The sequence below is a fragment of the Nomascus leucogenys genome, chromosome 16 (genome assembly GCF_006542625.1).
Source record: "Nomascus leucogenys isolate Asia chromosome 16, Asia_NLE_v1, whole genome shotgun sequence".
In the NCBI taxonomy this organism is placed as follows: domain Eukaryota; kingdom Metazoa; phylum Chordata; class Mammalia; order Primates; family Hylobatidae; genus Nomascus; species Nomascus leucogenys.
In genome coordinates, this window is record NC_044396.1 from 70,638,061 (window position 1) to 70,643,599 (window position 5,539).

Below are 5,539 nucleotides of genomic sequence, written 5' to 3' on the forward strand. Positions count from 1 at the left end.
AAGCCAATTCAAACCAATTTAAGAAATAACATTTTATGTGATTTTTGTTACAAGCTTCACTAAAGGCATTGCAATTATGAAACATCTACTTCATTTCCTTCAGCCATTGATTTTCTAATTTGTTGGCAAAAATCTATGACTTCAGTCTAAAGTGATATTTTCTTTATAAGGCCGTCTTATCTTTTGCTTACGATCCCATTGTGTTCTAACTGTTTAAAGATTTTTCATCTTATTATATTTGTTTCATTATATTGCTAGGGTACAATTTCTGAATTATAATAGCTGGCTCAGCCATTCCTACCTGCTCTGTGGAATGATACCACATCTGTTTTCCTCTAATCATATGGCGTGACTTGAGTGCTTTGTTTAAAGACAATTATAAGCAATTCAATAGATGTTTGCTAATTTTCTTATTATGTCACAATGCATATCATTCAGACCAAATGTTTATGTTCACACTGACTCGAAGCACTCCCCACCTGCACTTTGCCAATACTTATTTTGCATTGTCTCCATTATTCTTATTGTGCAAGTTTATTTTTCTAATTTGACTTGGTAAACAGGAGTTGAAAAATGACTACAATCATTTAGTTAAGTTTAGAGTCATAATAATTTAGTACTCTGTCTTTTTATTAGCAGACTTGTCTTCTGTAGCATTTATATTTCTCTTGGTATATTTGTTTAATCCTGTTTTTTTCTTTCCATTTCCTTTTCTTTGCATAAGAGTAGCAATAATTTTATAATTCTGGATTTTTACTCACATGATCAATTCTGGTCACACTCTCTAATAGAGCAGGTATTTTTCCCCTTTCCTTCACTGTCCCTCTCTGTGGGACTATAAAGCAAATTATAGACATTAATTTTTATGACTTAGAGACCAAAGTTAAAGAAAATTCTCAACAAGATTTACACAAATGACTGCCATCATTTGCCTTGATAAGAACTTAAGCTTTAAAATTCTGGCACTTTTAAATCCTATCTGAAGGTATGAAAAATCTGCACTTTGGCACAAATTGGGCATGGTAGAAAATTGTGATGACATTTAATATATTAAGTAAGGGAAGTGAGCGAGAGTGAAAGGAAGGAAATTAATGCATGTGTAGCTATCATGACTGACACAGTTAGACCCCGTGATCTAAAATTTAGAAAGTACACTATATGATGAGGGCCTTGAGATCTTGTTTATAACAAAAATAGTAATTAAGACAGTCTCAGTGTATAGATTCTTTCTTTGAAAAAAAGAAAAACCTCACCATTTGCACATGTGATCTCAGGCTTTTCAAAATGAAATTGATAAAGATGGTTAATTATCCAAGATGACCACACATACCACTGTACATATAAGGAAATCAAGGCTAGCAGAGTAAGACTGGCCAACGTCTTTCTTTTTTTTTTCTCTTTTAATTTTTTTTATTTATTATTATTATACTTTAGGTTTTAGGGTACATGTGTACAATGTGCAGGTTTGTTACATATGTATCCATGTGCCATGTTGTTTTGCTGCACCCATTAACTCGTCATTTAGCATTAGGTGTATCTCCTAATGCTGTCCCTCCCCCTTCCCCCCACCCCACAACGGTCCCCAGAGTGTGATGTTCCCCTTCCTGTGTCCATGAGTTCTCATTGTTCAATTCCCACCTATGAGTGAGAACATGCAGTGTTTGGTTTTTTGTCCTTGTGATAGTTTACTGAGAATGATGTTTTCCAGTTTCATCCATGTCCCTACAAAGGACATGAACTCATCATTTTTTTCTGGCTGCATAGTATTCCATGGTGTATATGTGCCACATTTTCTTAATCCAGTCTATCGTTGTTGGACATTTGGGTTGGTTCCAACTCTGCTATTGTGAATAGTGCTGCAATAAACATACATGAGCATGTGTCTTTATAGCAGCATGATTTATAGTCCTTTGGGTATATACCCAGTAATGGGATGGCTGGGTCAAATGGTATTTCTAGTTCTAGATCCCTGAGGAATCGCCACACTGACTTCCACAATGGTTGAACTAGTTTACAGTCCCACCAACAGTGTAAAAGTGTTCCTATTTCTCCACATCCTCTCCAGCACCTGTTGTTTCTTGACTTTTTAATGATGGCCATTCTAACTGGTGTGAGATGGTATCTCACTGTGGTTTTGATTTGCATTTCTCTGATGGCCAGTGATGATGAGTATTTTTTCATGTGTTTTTTGGCTGCATAAATGTCTTCTTTTGAGAAGTGTCTGTTCATGTCCTTCGCCCACTTTTTGGTGGGGTTGTTTGTTTTTTTCTTGTAAATTTGTTTGAGTTCATTGTAGATTCTGGATATTAGCCCTTTGTCAGATGAGTAGGTTGCAAAAATTTTCTCCCATTCTGTAGGTTGCCTGTTCACTCCGATGGTAGTTTCTTTTGCTGTGCAGAAGCTCTTTAGTTTAATTAGATCCCATTTGTCAATTTTGGCTTTTTTTGCCATTGCTTTTGGTGTTTTAGACATGAAGTCCTTGCCCATGCCTATGTCCTGAATGGTATTGCCTAGGCTTTCTTGTAGGATTTTAAGGGTTTTAGGTCTAACATTTAAGTCTTTAATCCATCTTGAATTAATTTTTGTCTAAGGTGTAAGGAAGGAATCCAGTTTCAGCTTTCTACATATGGCTAGCCAGTTTTCCCAGCACCATTTATTAAATAGGGAATCCTTTCCCCATTGCTTGTTTTTGTCAGGTTTGTCAAAGATCAGATAGTTGTAGATATGCAGCATCATTTCTGAGGACTCTGTTCTGTTCCATTGATCTATGTCTCTGTTGTGGTACCAGTACCATGCTGTTTTGGTTACTGTAGCCTTGTAGTAGTGTAGTTTGAAGTCAGGTAGCGTGATGCCTCCAGCTTTGTTCTTTTGGCTTAGGATTGACTTGGTGATGCGGGCTCTTTTTTGGTTCCATATGAACTTTAAAGTAGTTTTTTCCAATTCTGTGAAGAAAGTCATTGGTAGCTTGATGGGGATGGCATTGAATCTATAAATTACCTTGGGCAGTATGGCCATTTTCACGATATTGATTCTTCCAACCCGTGAGCATGGAATGTCCTTCCATTTGTTTGTATCCTCTTTTATTTCATTGAGCAGTGGTTTGTAGTTCTCCTCGAAGAGGTCCTTCACATCCCTTGTAAGTTGGATTCCTAGGTATTTTATTCTCTTTGAAGCAATTGTGAATGGGAGTTCACTCATGATTTGGCTCTCTGTTTGTCTGTGATTGGTGTACAAGAATGCTTGTGATTTTTGTACATTGATTTTGTATCCTGAGACTTTGCAACGTCTTTCATCTAGGTGGAGGCAAAACTGAGACTGTGACCTGGGCCTTCTTCCCACACTATTGCATTTTGTATATGTGAATATGGCGTCTAGTTAGAGAGCTTCCAGCAGTTCAGTTTGGCTGCAGTTCAGGCTACAGTTGTAGGCTCAAGGACCTTAAACACCTGGATGAATTAAATACTTAATTGGGGATCCATTGGGAACCATTCAACCTACTGAATGGGAATATCATCTGGTCTGAGATGGGTTTCCAAACCTTTCTTAATCCATATTCCCATCTTCCAAACAAGTAGGGTTTGGGGTTCCTGTATCAGAGTTTAATCTGAAAAGCCACTAGTATGTGTACCCACACATACACACATGGAGACCCACAGACACACACACATATGTACTTGTGGCAGGGATTTGGCTCTCTGGGATGGGAGCTGGTTAAATAATTACTGTGAAGTTGCTGTCTTTGTACCTGTTATTAAAGCTTAAAGTCCACAGCGCAGGCAATCCTGAAGAAAATATGTAAGCAACGCAGGGGAGAGCAAGACCAAGCTATAACCCACAAGCGTGAGCTGGAGCCCATGAGGATAAACTGAAACCCATGTGTGCTTTTATTGCTTCTGATCTGGGTGGTGGAGGTACGCTTCAGAAGCCAAGGCCCTTCATCTTGAAGTTAAACCCAGACAAAATTATTTTGGTGCATGAATCAAAAAAGCTTATATTAAACATTGAATCCCTTTTTGTTGTTTCATTGCTGAATCCAATTTCATGTTGTTTCATTGCTGAAAGCATTCAAGTCCCACCACTCCTCCTTCCTCTTCTGCTCCACATATGGGCAGGCTGATAAGAAAGCCTGAATGTTCCCTCCTCTGGCAGTGGCAGGAAGTCCAAGCTAAATCAGCCCTAGCCTTATCCTCTAACTATCCAAGCCAGTCTCTTTTTCATTTTTCTTTAATTTTTATTATACTTTAAGTTTTAGGGTACATGTGCACCACGTGCAGGTTAGTTACATATGTATACATGTACCGTGTTTGTGTGCTGCACCCATTAACTCGTCATTTAACATTAGGTGTATCTCCTAATGCTATCCCTCCCCCATCCCCCCACCCCACAACAGGCCCCAGTGTGTGATGTTCCCCTTCCTGTGTCCATGTGTTCTCATTGTTCAATTCCCACCTATGAGTGAGAACATATGGTGTTTGGTTTTTTGTCCTTGTGATAGTTTGCTGAGAATGATGGTTTCCAGCTTTATCCATGTCCCTACAAAGGACATGAACTCATCATTTTTTATGGCTGCATAGTATTCCATGGTGTATATGTGCCACATTTTCTTAATCCAGTCTATTGTTGTTGGACATTTGGGTTGGTTCCAAGTCTTTGCTATTGTGAATAGTGCTGCAATAAACATACGTGTGCATGTGTCTTTATAGTAGCGTGATTTATAATCCTTTGGTTATATACCCAGTAATGGGATTGCTGGATCAAATGGTATTTCTAGTTCTAGATCCCTGAGGAATCACCACACTGACTTCCACAATGGTTGAACTTGTTTACAGTCCCGCCAATAGTGTAAAAGTGTTCCTATTTCTCCACATCCTGTCCAGCACCTGTTGTTTCCTGACTTTTTAATGATTGCCATTCTAATTGGTGTGAGATGGTATCTCATTGTGGTTTTGATTTGCATTTCTCTGATGGCCAGTGATGATGAGCATTTTTTCATGTGTCTGTTGGCTGCATAAATGTCTTCTTTTGAGAAGTGTCTGTTCATATCCTTCGCCCACTTGTTGATGGGGTTGTTTGTTTTTTTCTTGTAAGTTTGTTTGAGTTCATTGTAGATTCTGGATATTAGCCCTTTGTCAGATGAGTAGATTGCAAAAATGTTATCCCATTCTGTAGGTTGCCTGTTCACTCTGATGGTAGTTTCTTTTGCCATCCCCATCAAGCTACCAATGACTTTCTTCACAGAATTGGAAAAAAACTACTTTCAAGTTCATATGGAACCAAAAAAGAGCCCACATCACCAAGTCAATCCTAAGCCAAAAGAACAAAGCTGGAGGCATCACGCTACCTGACTTCAAACTATACTACAAGGCTATAGTAACCCAAACAGCATGGTATTGGTACCAAAACAGAGATATAGACCAACGGAACAGAATGGAGCCCTCAGAAATAATGCCTCATATCTACAACCATCTGATCTTTGACAAACCTGACAAAAACAAGAAATGGGGAAATGATTCCCTATTTAATAAATGGTGCTGGGAAA